We start from the raw sequence: 13674 nt of genomic DNA on the forward strand, positions 1-13674 counted from the left end.
CTGTAGAACACCGAAGGCCGGCGGTGAGATAGAGCCGCCCAGAGAGCCCGCGAACACACACCCTTCAGCGAGCGGAGTTTTTTACACCCAGGAACTTGTCCCTTCCTCCCTCCGCCGGTGTTTCTGCGAGCACGGATTCCTGGTTCAGCATCCTCCTCCCTGTCTCTCTTCCCTGCTCCACTTTCTCCCCAGCAATCGCCCCCAAAGGTCCGCCACAGCGACCACGACCCCCCGTGCTGCCACTGAAACCCATGACCGGCTGGCAGTGTGCATGGCCACGGTACACAGCCTGGAGAGAAGAGCGCTCCAGACTGCAGATTGAGCTGGCAAGTTTAGTCGAGCACGACCAGCTTCTACTACGTTATGCTAGGAAAGAATTTGACCTTCATGGAGCCCAGTGCCAGCTTTGAGAATACGAATCAGCACTCTGGCTACTGTGCTTGATGACCCCCCCCCCCCAAAAAAAAGCTTATTGGGAGATTTGGATGATCTGAAGGATGAGATGGCACAGTTGGAAGCCTCCTGAGCTGCTACCAAAAATCAGTTAGCAGATGAAATGACTTAAAGTGGATTTGCAGAATCACTGGCAGAGCCTTACTGAGGACCTGGAGTTCTATAAAAGCATGTATGAGGAGGAGATCAATCAAACCAGAACAAAGCATGAAACTCAACTGGTGGAAGTTGATTCTGGGAGTCAGATTGAGTACGAGTACAAGCTGACTCAGGCCCTTCAGGGGATGAGAGAGCAGCATGATGCCCAAGTGAAGCCGTACAAGGAGGAGCTGGAGCAGACCTACCATGCCAAACTTGAGAATACAGACTGTCTGCAGAGACGGACACTTTGGTCAACAGTGCCCAAGGAGAACTGATGGAAAGGCTCTCCGAATGAGAACGGAGCTCTCTAAGCTTCCGAAAGCTTCTAGAGCATGTCTGAGCGAATTCAGGAGCTGGAACTCATGCTTGCTAGAGAAATACAGCTCTCTGCACACACTGACTGACAGATGGCAGACATCCGGGATCAGATGCAACAGCAGCTTCTTGATGTGAAGTTAGTCCTGGACATGGAGATCAGTGCTGACAGGAAACTCTTAACTAGAAGGCAAGGAAGAGAGATTAGAGATCTCTCCGAGCCTGTCCTGGGTGACCGTGTCCTGAGAGTCCTCCAGCTGCAGCATGCAGACCATGAAGGAAGCAGAAGAAAGTCGATGTGGAGGAGTCACAGGTGAGCAGCATCTCATCCCATTCTGCATCTGCCACCGGAAGAACACTTTCGAGCAGAGTCAACCAATGGGAGGTTGGGAGGTGCTCTGAAAAACTGGAGATGCATCAATCAGCTATAAATACACCTCAAGATGCATGCTGAAAGCAGGCCAGACTGTTACAATCTGCACCACAAATGCTGGGGTCATATCCAGCCCTCCCACAGACCTCATCTGGAAGAACCAGAACTCTAGGGCACTGGTGAAGACGTTAAGATTATATTGAGAAATTCTCAGAGAGAGCAGGTTGCTCAAAGAAGTATCACTGTATCATTGTCATCCTGTTTACTCAGGCACCAGTAACGTCTCTATTCCTCCCAGCCCTGAGATTTTAGCAGCCTCTTCTTACTCGTCTTTTTCCAACAACTGGAGGCTCTTTAAGGGTCAAGGGAATGAGATCTGTTGTCATTACTGGTTTTGGCATATCGAATATGCCACGGGGAGCTTGCCAGGCAGGCTCTGCCAGTGGGGGCGGGACACTCTCAGTAGCTTGCCAGGCTCTCCAAGAGGCATATATTTATATATTTCTCTCTATGATTTGTTGCCTACTGTCTGAACCCCATCAAATATGGTGTGGCAATTAAGGAAAACGGGTAGAAATTGTCCTATAATGTGTCGCGTGGCCACAAAGTGGCTGCACAGTCTGAAAAATGGCCTGGAGTGTGGCAGCAGTTGGGTAGTGGAGGTCAGCTGCTGGGGCTGGGTCCCTTGGGGCGGGGAAGGCTCTCACCTGCCCCACTCTGGGGCGCCCCAAGTGAAAAAGCCTGGCTCGGAGTCCGGTGGCATGGCTATGGGGGTCTCATTTTATACTCCCATCTGGGAGGAGCAACCGTGAGTTCTGGAGGGTGGCCAATGAGGAGATTATAAAAACTGCAAAGTACAGTTTTTAAAAAAATATCTAAAGAGGAGGTGGAAGAGGCAGCTGAAGTGTTTGTTGAGGACGAATTTCTCCACCAGCCAGGATCCTCAAGAGCATCTAATAAAAGCTGTGCGATTATGGAAACTTCTCAAGTCCACTGTCGTCCTCAGCATTAAAGAGGTATGATAATCCTTACCTACATACAGTGCAGAGCCTTCTCAGAAGCACAGAATATTTTTATGTTCCGTTATGTGAATTTTAAAGCTGTGAATTGATGGACTTACTTTCCTTTTTTGACACTGAAAGTTTCTTAAAAGAACATCATATACATACGTTTTATTGTAAGATGTGAATTATTGACACTGAACCAATTATATTTTTGGGAAAGGGTCCCTCAAATTTTTGACGTTTTTTGTATGTATGTGTATTTGTTGAGGAGGATGTTCGGCCCCAATCTGAGTAGGCTTGGAGATCTCAGAGACTATAAAAACCAGCTCCCGGAACCGCGCGGCCGTGCGACATCTTATTATGACATCTTATTATCTCATTCCTACTTTGGACAAACTGGCAGGCTACCGAATGTAGCCTGCCCACACGGCAGAGTCTGGCAAACTCCCCGTGGCGTACCCAATATGCCAAATACCAGTAACAATGATGGGTCTCATTCTCCTAAAGAGCCTTGAATACAATCTCAGGGCTAGGATGAAGGAGACGTTACTGGGGCCTGCTCGAGGCAATCGACGAATAACAGGATGATTTGTGATTGATTGTGATTGTGTATTTGTTTATTCTTATTTTTTAAGTTCTTACAAGAAAGGGAGGGGAGGAACAATGAACCACTGTGTGTCTGGATATAATTTGAAGATTGCTTCATCTAGGTTAGCAAGATGTTCTTGATTATTCTCTGCTCTATATTACAGTGCTGTGAGAGAAGGGGAAGCAAATTTCAACATATAGGACTTTTGTACATTTTTGTAATAAACAATAAAAGCTACAAATTTTTTAAGTTGAAAAGAGAAATTTTGTAAGAAAGTAACATCAAGCTAATCACCATGTAAGCACTCAGATGAAGAATTCCTCAAAACTCTGTTTTATGGTTACTTCTCTTAGATTCTTAATTCATGTGGGAAAGTTGTGGGATGAGGGTGAGGTCTTTCTTAAAATGTATTAGTTGTGTTTTTTAAGATAGTGTAACTTGCTTACATTTCTTATGTGACATTAACAAACAAAAGTTTGTTTTTTAAAAATGGGGAGAAGAGATGAACAGAAGCTTCCTCAAAGAATAAATATAAATAGCATAAAGGCATATGAAAGAATTCTCTACATCACTAATCATGAGGAAAATGAAAATCAAAACAATGAGATACCGCCTCACATACCAGAGAGACTGGCATTCATCACAAAGAAGAACAACAACCACTGCTGGAGAGGACATGGGGGAAAAGGGACCCTCATTCACTGCTGGTGGGAATATCAATTGATCCAGCCTTTTTGGAAGTCAATATGGTCATTATTACTCAATAAACAGCAATTGAGCTTCCATACTATCCAGCAATGCCACTTCTCAGAATATACACCAAAGGTAAAAAAGCATAATCCATAAAAGACATCTGCACTCCCATGTTCATTTCAGCACTAATCATAATAGCCAACATCTGGTAGCAACCCAAGTGTCCAAGAACAGATGAGTGGATAAAGAAACTATGGTACATATACATAATGGAATAGTACTGGGCAGTAAGAAAAGATAAAGTTATGCGATTTGCAGCTATGTGAATGGATCTGAAAAGAATCATATTGAGTGAAGTTAGTCAGAGGGAGAGGGACAGACACAGAATGGTCTCTAATATGTGGGCTATAAAGAAATTTCACAAGGGAATAACAAAATCCCAAAAGCAATAGAAAAAAGAGGGCTAGAGTGATAGATAGAACAGGGGATAGTACTATCCCCTTTCACCCTTTCACACAGCTTGCCTTTCACCCGGTTGACTCAGGTTCGATCCCTCGAGTCCCATATGGTACCCCAAGAACCACCACCAGGAATGATTCCTGAGTGCAGAGCCAAGAGCAACCCCTAAGAATCACCAGGTATTGGGGCCGGAGCGATAGTACAGCAGGTAGGACATTTGCCTTGCATGCGGCTGACCCGGGTTCAATCCCCGGCATCCCATATGGTCCCCCAAGCACCGCCAGGAGTAATTCCTGAGTGCAGAGCCAGGAGTAACCCCTGAGCATTGCTGGGTGTGACCCAAAAAGCAGAAAAAAAAAGTCACCGGGTATGACCCAAAAACAAAAAGAAAGAAAAGAAGAGTGGGAGAACTGTTCTTCAATAGAAAGCATGCCACTTGAGCAAGAGTGGGGGAATAAATTAAAGAAGGAAATACAGGACAATGGTGGAGAGGGAAGTGCCTGATCTAGAAGGAAGGCTCGAGACAGAAGGGAAACTGGGGACATTGGTAGAGGGAAGTGACTGATGTTGAAACATTGTATGCCTAAACTTAATAGTGAATAACTTTGGAACTCTTAATTCATCGTGATTAAATTTTTAAAAATATTTTAGAGATCATGGGGCTGGAGTGATAGCACAGCTGGTAGGGTGTATACCTTGCACGCGGCAGACCCGGGTTCGATTTCCAACATCCCATATGGTCCCTTGAGCACTGCCAGGAGTAATTCCTGAGTGCAGAGCCAGGAGTAACCCCTGTGCATCGCCGGGTGTGACTGAAAAAGCAATATATATATATATATATATATATATATATATATATATATGAGATCAGAGCAATAATACAGCAGGTAGGGCACTTGCCTTACACGCAGCTAACACGTATTCCATCCCCAGGACCTCATATGGTACCCTGAGCACCTCCAGGAGTGATCCCTGTGTGCATAGCCAAGAGTAAGCTCTGAGCACTGCCAGGAGTGGTCCCAAAACCAAAAAATTATTTTAAAAATAAAAATAACTTGAAAACACACCACATGCTATTTATCTTTCTATTTTTCTTACAATTTTTAATATACATACATTTTCCTTGGGCTGGAGCGATAGCACAGCGGGTAGGGCATTTGCCTTGCACGCGACTGACCTGGTCGACCCAAGTTCGATTCCTCCACCCCTCTCGGAGAGCCTGGCAAGCTACCAAGAGTATCTTGCCCGCACAGCAAAGCCTGGCAAGCTACCCGTGATGTATTGGTTATGCCAAACACAGTAACAACAAGTCTCACAATGTTACTGGGCCCGCTCAAGCAAATTGATGAACAACAGGAGGACAGTAACAGTGACGGTGACATTTTCCTTTATTCACTCACACCTCCATAACTAACGAACACTAAAAGTCAAGAAGAGTTTCTAGAAGTTTGTATTTTTTACTTATTTTTTGTCTTGGTTTGGTTTGGGGGGCCACACCCAGCAATGCTCGGGGATTACTCCTGGCTCTCATCTGGATATGAGATGCCCGGGATCGAGGAATTTTGTGTGCCTTTGATCCACAGGATCGATATTTTCTTGTAAGAGTAAGGTAATGAGGGTACCAGAGTGACTGTACAATGGATAGGGCATTTGCTTTGCATGCAGCCAACCTGTGTTTGATCCCCAGAACCCCATATGGTCCCCCAAGCCCGCTAGGAGTGGTTCCTGAGCACAGAACCAGGAGAAAGCCCTGAGTACTGCTGGGTGTGGCCCAAAATCAAACCAAAAAAGCTTGAAAAGAGGATGGAAATGAGTTGAAACCCTAGTCTCATCACATGCAGTATGCAACAGGAAAATATACTAAAAACTCGGCAATTATTTCTCGTACACAGTGGTGGTGCCTAGTGGACAAAGGTTTATCAGTGACCACAATGCCTTGCCTCTTAAGCTCATAACCCTGAGTCTAAACCTGGTGCCAGAATATGCGCTGTGTTGAGCCAGAAAAAAATGGAAAGAAGGGAAATAAAAGGAAAGTATAGGAAAGGACAGGAGAGGCAAGAAAAGGAAACAACATGAAAGAAAAGGAAGAGAAAGAAAATAAAGGGAAAGGTAAAGAAAGGAAATGTCAAAATGGAAAGGGAAGCAAAGGGAAAAGGGGGAAAAAGGAAAAAGAGAGTCCAGAGGAATAGTACAATGGGTAGGGCATTTGCCTTGCACACGCTGACCTGGGTTCAATCTCCGGCATCCCATATGGTCCCCTGAGCACCGCCAGGAGTAATTCCTGAGTTCAGAGCCAGGAGTAATCCCTGAGCATTGCCGAGTGTGACCCAGAAAGACAAAAAACCGAAAGGAAAGGAAAAGAGAAAAAAAGGAAGTTCACTCTTCAATCCTGTGTTCTCCCTTGAACATGCATCTCTCTTGCTTGTCTCTGTTGTCTATTTCCACTCTGGAGGAGCCCGTGTTCTCTCTTGAATACACACTTCTCCCTTTCTCTCCCCTCACGTCTTTCTAAATAAGTTTCAATAAAAATGTATCTTGCTTTATCTTTAAAAGCAAGAAAAGGGGCTGGAACAATAGTACAGTAGGTAGGGTGTTTGCCTTGCACTCGACCAACCCAGGTTTAATTCCCAGCATCCCATACGGTCCCCCAAGCACCACCTGGAGCCTGGAGTAATTCCTGAGTGCAAAGCCAGGAGTAACCCCTATGCATCAGTGGGTGTGACCCCAAAAGAAAAAAAAGCAAGAAAAGGGACTGTAGTAATAACACAGCAGATAGGGCAGTTGCCTCGAACACAGCCAACCCAGGTTCGCTTCCAAGCATCCCATATGGTCCCCTGAGCACCTCCAGGAGTTATTCCTGAGTACATGAGCCAGGAGTAACCCCTGTGCATCACCGGGTGTGACCCAAAAAGAAAAAAAAAGCAAGAAAAAAGGAAAGGGAAAAAGACCAGCGTTCCACTCTTCTCTCAATTTGACTATGTGTTGCTATGGTATCCAGAAGACAACTCTGTGAACTGAACCCATTCCTGCATGCCTAAGATCCTGCCTTGGAGCCCTGGGGATACCAAGGTACTGTGCTACTAAGGAAAAGAAATGAACACCAAGGAAATTCAAGATCAGTTGACATGTTTTCCATACTTTCATCTACGAATCATTTCTGTGTGCCTTGGAATCTAGAAGATGTCTATGTGACCTGTAGTATTTTCCTGTCAAAATGAGGCATGAATTAAAACCCTGGTGTCACCACATGCACTGTGGAGATAGGAAAATACATGGAACAGAAACTCTGGCATATCATTCTTTTCTTCAGAACGCAATGTTGTTGTCCGCTGAAAGAACAGACCCATTTTGTGATCACAAGTTCAGATGGGCTGGTCACGGAATGAGATTTAAAGACGACCGCTGGACTAGAGCTGTTACCGACTGGATTCCACGGGATGTCAAAAGATCACGTGGCCGCCCACCTACAAGATAGTCAGACTTCTTCATCAAGATCATGAACGATCGGTTTGAGGCTCTTCGTGTTCCTAGAGCGAACGGATGCCATTGGGCTACACTAGCACGCGACAGGGACAAACGGAGACGTTACTGACGCCCGCTCGAGCAAGTAAAGTAAGTAAAGTAAAGGCCCTCCCGTTGATCGTCGATTTGCTCGAGCGGGCCCAGTAACGTCTCCATTGGAGACTTTGTTGTTACTGTGTCTGGCATATCGAATACTCTCGGTAGCTTGCTGGGCTCTCCGAGAGGGGCGGAGGAATCGAACTCGGGTCGGCCATGTTGGCCGCTTGTAAGGCGAACGCCCTACCCGCTGTGCTAACGGAGACGTTACTGACGCCCGCTCGAGCAAATCGACAATTAACGGGAAGTCAAGTGATCAAGTGATCAAGTGAAGTTCTTGCCTGAGAACCTCTAGGTCATGAGTTTAAACCCTGGTGCTAACACATGCACTGTGTTAAATTAGGGGCAAGGGAAGGAGAGGATTGGATAGGAAGAGATTGCATTATTTTACCCACAGGAATAGTTTTGTTTTATGACCCAGTGACCTACAGCCCTTAGCTCTGAGACTAAGCTCATGATTCAAAACCCCACAGCCACCACGTGTACTGTGTTAATAAAGAAAGGCCAGTGGCAGAGACAGTCACTCCATTATGTTGTCTAAAGAGCTCAGTTTGTTTGGGGATCCAGAGGATGGCCCAGAACCTGCCCAGAAAGGCCAAGGTTGTGAGTTCAGACCCCAGCTAGAGTGTCTGTGATCCCCGGTGCTGCCTGCACACACCAAGGCAATGCTGACAGCCCTGCGGTTAGGCATCCCCAGGAGAAAGGGCCAGAACGCGGCTCAGTGGCTCAGGTGGCACCCAAGGAAGAGTGAAGTCCACACACGCACCGCACGTACCACAGTGATCGAAAATATTCTCGTCTTGCCTGGGTCCCAGCAAGGGAAACCTTTCGTAATTATTTTGGCCTTTGTCAGCCAATTCATGGCACTATTATGGGATGTGTCATTCTAGAGTGATTGTGTGCCTCCCCATAAAGCAATGGTCCGAAGAAAGGGAATTTTGGGGGTGTGAAGCCCTGTGCGCGTCTAATAGAGAGCCCGGAACCAGAGCGGAGTGCACGCCTGGCATGCATGAGGCTCTCTTCCTCCAGGAAGACAAACAGTGATGGCTCAGGGAGACACCACCAGATCTTGGCTTAGCAGACTGACAGTCTGTGTCCCCCGAAGTAGATCTGGTGAAGGCCTAAGCCCCACAAGCTTGCAGCTGGGCCAGTGACGGCTACGGAGACCTGGAGTCTGTGGGGGTACAGGACACAGTGCTGGACTGGAAGAGTCTGCCAATCCAGGAGCCAAGGACTGCCAAGCCCCTGAGGGCAGGACAAAACCTGGGAGGAGCCAGCGTGCCCCCCTCCCCCGCCCAGCCCTGAGACCCGGAGCTGCCGTACTGCCCAGAGCCATGTAGCACGAGGGTTCCCCTCAGAGCTGGTAGGCATGCCTTCACCCTAGGAGTTGCCTTCAGAACCCCAGACAAGTGGGGCGGGTTGCAGGCCCCGACCTTCCTTCTCAGGGAGCCCCAAACTAGCCTCAGCTTGGTGACAAAGCAGGCTCGGCTCTCTGCCTGTGTTACTTTATCGTTGGTGTTTGGGGTTTGAGGTCCACACTGTGCTCTGCTCGAGGGCTATTCCTAGCTGTGTTCAGGAGTGACCCCTGGTGGTGTCCATTCTTCCTGCACTAACATACACCTCAGAGACCTGGGCCCTAGAAAACAGGATGAGAATGCTATTCAGGTCTCCCAAAGAGGAATCGAAAGAGCTATGCTTGGAGTATCACGCTTCACTCAAATGAGAGAAAGAATCCGGAGTTCCGACCTCCGTCGATGATCAAGAATCAGGGAGGTTGTCTCATTTGCCCAGACGTCGAAAATCAGATGGGCTAGACACATAATGCAATTTGGAGACGACTGCTGGACTAGAGCCGTTACTGACTGGATTCCACAGAACATCGAAAGATCGCATAGCCGCCCACCTAGGAGATGGTCAGACTTCTTCGTCAAGACCCTGAACGATTGGTTTGAGGCTTTTCGTGTTCCTGGAGCGAGCAGACGCCATTGGGCTACACTAGCACGTGACAGGGACGGATGGAGACATTACTGGCGCCTGCTCGAGCAAATCAATGAGTAACGGGATGTCAAGTGATCAAGTGATCAAGTACAGATGCTCATAATAAGTTCCTCAAGGGAGAGAGAGCTCAACCAACTAGAGCCCAGGCTTCACATGGAGGCTTCCCAGTTTGATGTCGCACCAGGATTGACCCCTGAGTACTGAGCCCTGAGCTCAGAATAGTCCCTAAACCACACCAGGTGTGGCCCAGAAAAAAAAGCCATCCTCAAAATGGTGCTCTCCCCAAAAGGAGAGAGAGAACAGAGGGGAATGCCCTGCCACAGAGGCAGGATGGGATGGGGGGGATGGGGGGTGGGAGGGATACTGGGATCCGTGGTGGTGGGAAATGGGCACTGGTGGAGGGATGGGTATTTGATCATTGTATAATTGAAACCCAAGCACAAAATTTGTAAGTCTACAACTGTACCTCATGGTGTCTCACTAATAAAAATTTTTTTAAAAATGGTGCTCTCAAGCTACTTGCCATGCCTCCTGGCGACTGTCTAAAAAAATATCTGAGCCAGCAATGTGGCCTTTCTTGATTGTCACCCCACAGTGTCACGGGGACATCTGCATGACTGGCGAGAGGAAGTCCAGGCAGAGCCTTCCAGGCAGCTTGTGCCCCAGGAAAGAACTCAGAGTTGAGCAATGTGGGGGGTAGGCTGCCGTCTAGTGGACAACCCAAACAGCTGTCCACCCCACCCCCGATTCCCCTCCCACCTCCCTGAGAGCATTGCACTGCCCAGGGCTCTTGAGAGAGAGGCGAGCTTGTGCAAAGCTCTGGGAAAGGGGATGGGGCCATAGTACACAGCAAGCAGGCCGCTTGTCTGGCATGCGGCTGACGTGGGTTCAATCCATGTGGTCTTCCAAGCCCCATCAAGCGCCATCCCTGAGTTCAGAGACAGGAGGAAGACCTGAGCACAACCAGGTGTGGCCCCTCGAAAAAATGGGGGGTGTCAGAGTGATAGTACAGAGGGTAGGACTTTTGCTTTGCACATGACTGACCAGGTTCAGTTCCCGACATCCTATATGGTCCCCCAAGCTCTAGTTCCTGAGCAAAATGCCAGGAGTGAGCCCTGAGCATCACCTATTGTGTATGACCGGGTTCAATTCCCAACATCCCATATGGTCCCCCAAGCTCTAGTTCCTGAGCAAAAAGCCAGGAGTGAGCCCTGAGCATCACCTATTGTGTATGACCAGGTTCAATTCCCAACATCCCATATGGTCCCCCAAGCTCTAATTCCTGAGCAAAAAGCCAGGAGTAAGCCCTGAGCATCACCTATTGTGTACTAGCATAGTACTATTACAGTACTGTACTATAGCATCTGTATTATTATCAAAAACCTGAGAGAGAAAGGAAGAAAGGGAGGGAGGGAGGGAGGGAGGGAGGGAGGGAGGGAAGGAGGGAGGGAGGGAGGGAGGAAGGGAGGGAGGAAGGGAGGGAGGGAAGGAAGGGAAGGAAGGATTCCACATGGGGCAGGCCATAGCGACAAAGGCTTCAGACATGAGCCAGCAAGCCCAGTTGAAGATGGGGAAGGGGACCTAGTGGCCCCCACTCCCAGGCTTGGCCGTCCCCGGCCTCCAAGGCTCCATGTCATCCGGAGAATAAGGTCTGTTCCCAATCCCCAAGGGAAATCCGTTGCCCCATTTCCACCCTCCTACCCCTACCTAGCCGTGGGACAGCTTTCCCATGGGTCCGACTGCTGCTGTGCCAAGGACTCTTTGGGGAGCACAGAGCCAGTCCAGGTGGACTGCAGAGCCCCTACTTCTACTTGTGACTGGCCCCTATACATTCCATGGGCTCCCTCCACCGCCTAGTCAGAATCCAGTGCTCTCCAGGGCACAGGGCACAGGGATGTGGGCCTGAGGTAGTACTCTCAGGGACAGTGTATGTCCGAGCACCCCACTGCCAACAAACCAGAGCCTTTAAGAGATGCTCCCAGCAGGGCCACAGCCGGCAGAGCAGGTCTGACAGCCTGCTGCTCTGGCCTTGGAGGCCGTGCATGCTCAGGCTGGCTCTGGGCAGGGCAGAGCCACACCTGGGAGGGGGTCCCTCACTTCCCAGCAGTGCTAGAACCTAACTCAGGGCCTGTGCTCTTCTAGAGAGAGCGCCCCACAACCCCCCCGAAAATACATGCTTTAATGGGGACATTGCTCTGTGCTAAGTTCTGGGGGTGGCTGGTGAGTGCAGCTGCATACTTGCTGATGCCCCCAAAACGAGAGAGCTCACACACACACACACACAAGGAGTCACCTCCAAGGGGCTTAGACACTCCCCACATCAGCCACTATTCACACAGCAGCTTGGAAAACAAAATTTTGAAGCAGCTTAAGGGGGTGGGAAGGCAGCTCCACAGTGGAGAACCTCTCCAGGATGTGTTTTAAACGCAGGGCCAGAGGCAGTAGAAAAGATCCAGTGCTTTCCTTGTATGTGACTGGCCCCAGTCTGCGTCCCTGGCACCCCATATGGCACTTAAGGACCACCAAAAGTGATTCCCAAGCACAGAGCCAAGAGGAAGCCCTGAGCAATGCTAGGTGTGGTTAGGACACCCCCCCAAAACACATTACCAACGTGGAATGACTTGCAGATTTCCATGAGTCACATCATTCTGGCACTTGATTCAGGAACTCCAAGGCCTGCTCATCCCGCAGCAGGGCCAGAAAGACACGTGGGCTTCACTTGGGCCAGCTCGGGAGGAACAGTGAATGGCTGGGCCATGTATGTGCTCGCATAGTGGCGGTTTGCTTGCAGTGACCAGGCCCAGAGGGGATGCTCACCTAAATCCTGCCTTGACGCCACACGCTATCCCTTCTGCATAGTCCTCCGTGAAGAAAGGTGGGATCAGCTTGCCCCACCATCCCAGACCCAGATGATCCCACCAGGAACAGCCCGCTGCAAACTGGGGTGTCCGGAGCCTGGCAGCTGCTGTGGAGGCACTTTCTGCTTTGTAACCAGAGCACCAGCACCAGCCAGGGTTCCTGAGCTATCTGCAGGCCAGAGCTCCACAGCCCGGGGGAAGTGAGGATGAGGGACAGAAGCACAGCTACATTCTGGAATTTGCTGCCCAGGTTTGGTGGGAGACCCTGGTATTCCAGTTCTGCGTTCCAGGGAGAGATCAAAGGAACAATCCCTGCCAGGTACCGTGCGGGGGCACAGGCTGAGGCTGAACACCACCTGCACAGGTCCCCACCAGACCTCACAGGAAGCTCCATCAGACAGCACTTAGAACCTGGGGTCCTGGCAGCCAGGCCTGGTTCTTAGGTTCTGCGGCTGTCACTCCTCCGGCGTCAGGAGCCAGCTGGCAAACCACCGCTTCCCAGAAATCCAAGGCTGGGCTGGGCTTTTATTTTTCACTCATTCAGGGGTCACCCCCACCCCGCCCGGTGCTCAAGGAATATGAGTTGTGATGTGACCAAGGCTTCCCACCTACCCAGCACATGGCCCATATGCTGTTCATGTCTTGGGGGTGTCCTATGAAGCATCGGGGATAGACTCCTGAGCACCACATGCAAAGAATGTTCTTGGCCGACCCCATGTTCCTAAGGGTACTGGGGGGGAGGTGTCCCACATGTCAAAGGCCCAATCTGTGCTCTCCCTCCAAAATAAGATATGGGGCCCGAGAATGAGGCTTATTTGGAGACGACCCAGCAGCAAGGTCACGGGTATCCGGGTGCAGAGAGCCTGCGGGCAGGGCAGTTGCCTGAGCAGTCTTCCCAGCCAAAGCTCAGAGCAGGCCAACTTCACAGCAACATGTATTTCCGGGCATCAAAGTAATCCGAGCAAATTACAGGCCTTAGAAAATGCTCCCGAAACACAGCAGCAGCTTCACTGCTGAGCCACCCACCCGCCCGCCCACCGGTGAGCAGGTGCACACTTGCAGCCTGACCTCTCTGCCGCAGCCCGCTACCCTCAGCCCAGCACCCCTCAGGAGCAAGTGAGTGAGGACCCCAGAGACAGGGCCCAGAGTGGGGCTGGTCTGCCCACGCCTGGG

The 13674-nt window shown here is 49.6% G+C and overlaps 1 pseudogene; it reads left to right on the top strand.

Annotated features, from left to right (window-relative positions):
- Nucleotides 1-251: 251 nt before the first annotated feature.
- LOC130017953 (lamin-B1-like) lies at nt 252-2445 on the top strand (annotated as a pseudogene).
- The last annotated feature ends 11229 nt before the right edge of the window (nt 2446-13674 follow it).

The sequence above is a fragment of the Sorex fumeus genome, unplaced genomic scaffold (genome assembly GCF_029834395.1).
Source record: "Sorex fumeus unplaced genomic scaffold, SorFum_2.1 ptg000232l, whole genome shotgun sequence".
Lineage (NCBI taxonomy): Eukaryota > Metazoa > Chordata > Mammalia > Eulipotyphla > Soricidae > Sorex > Sorex fumeus.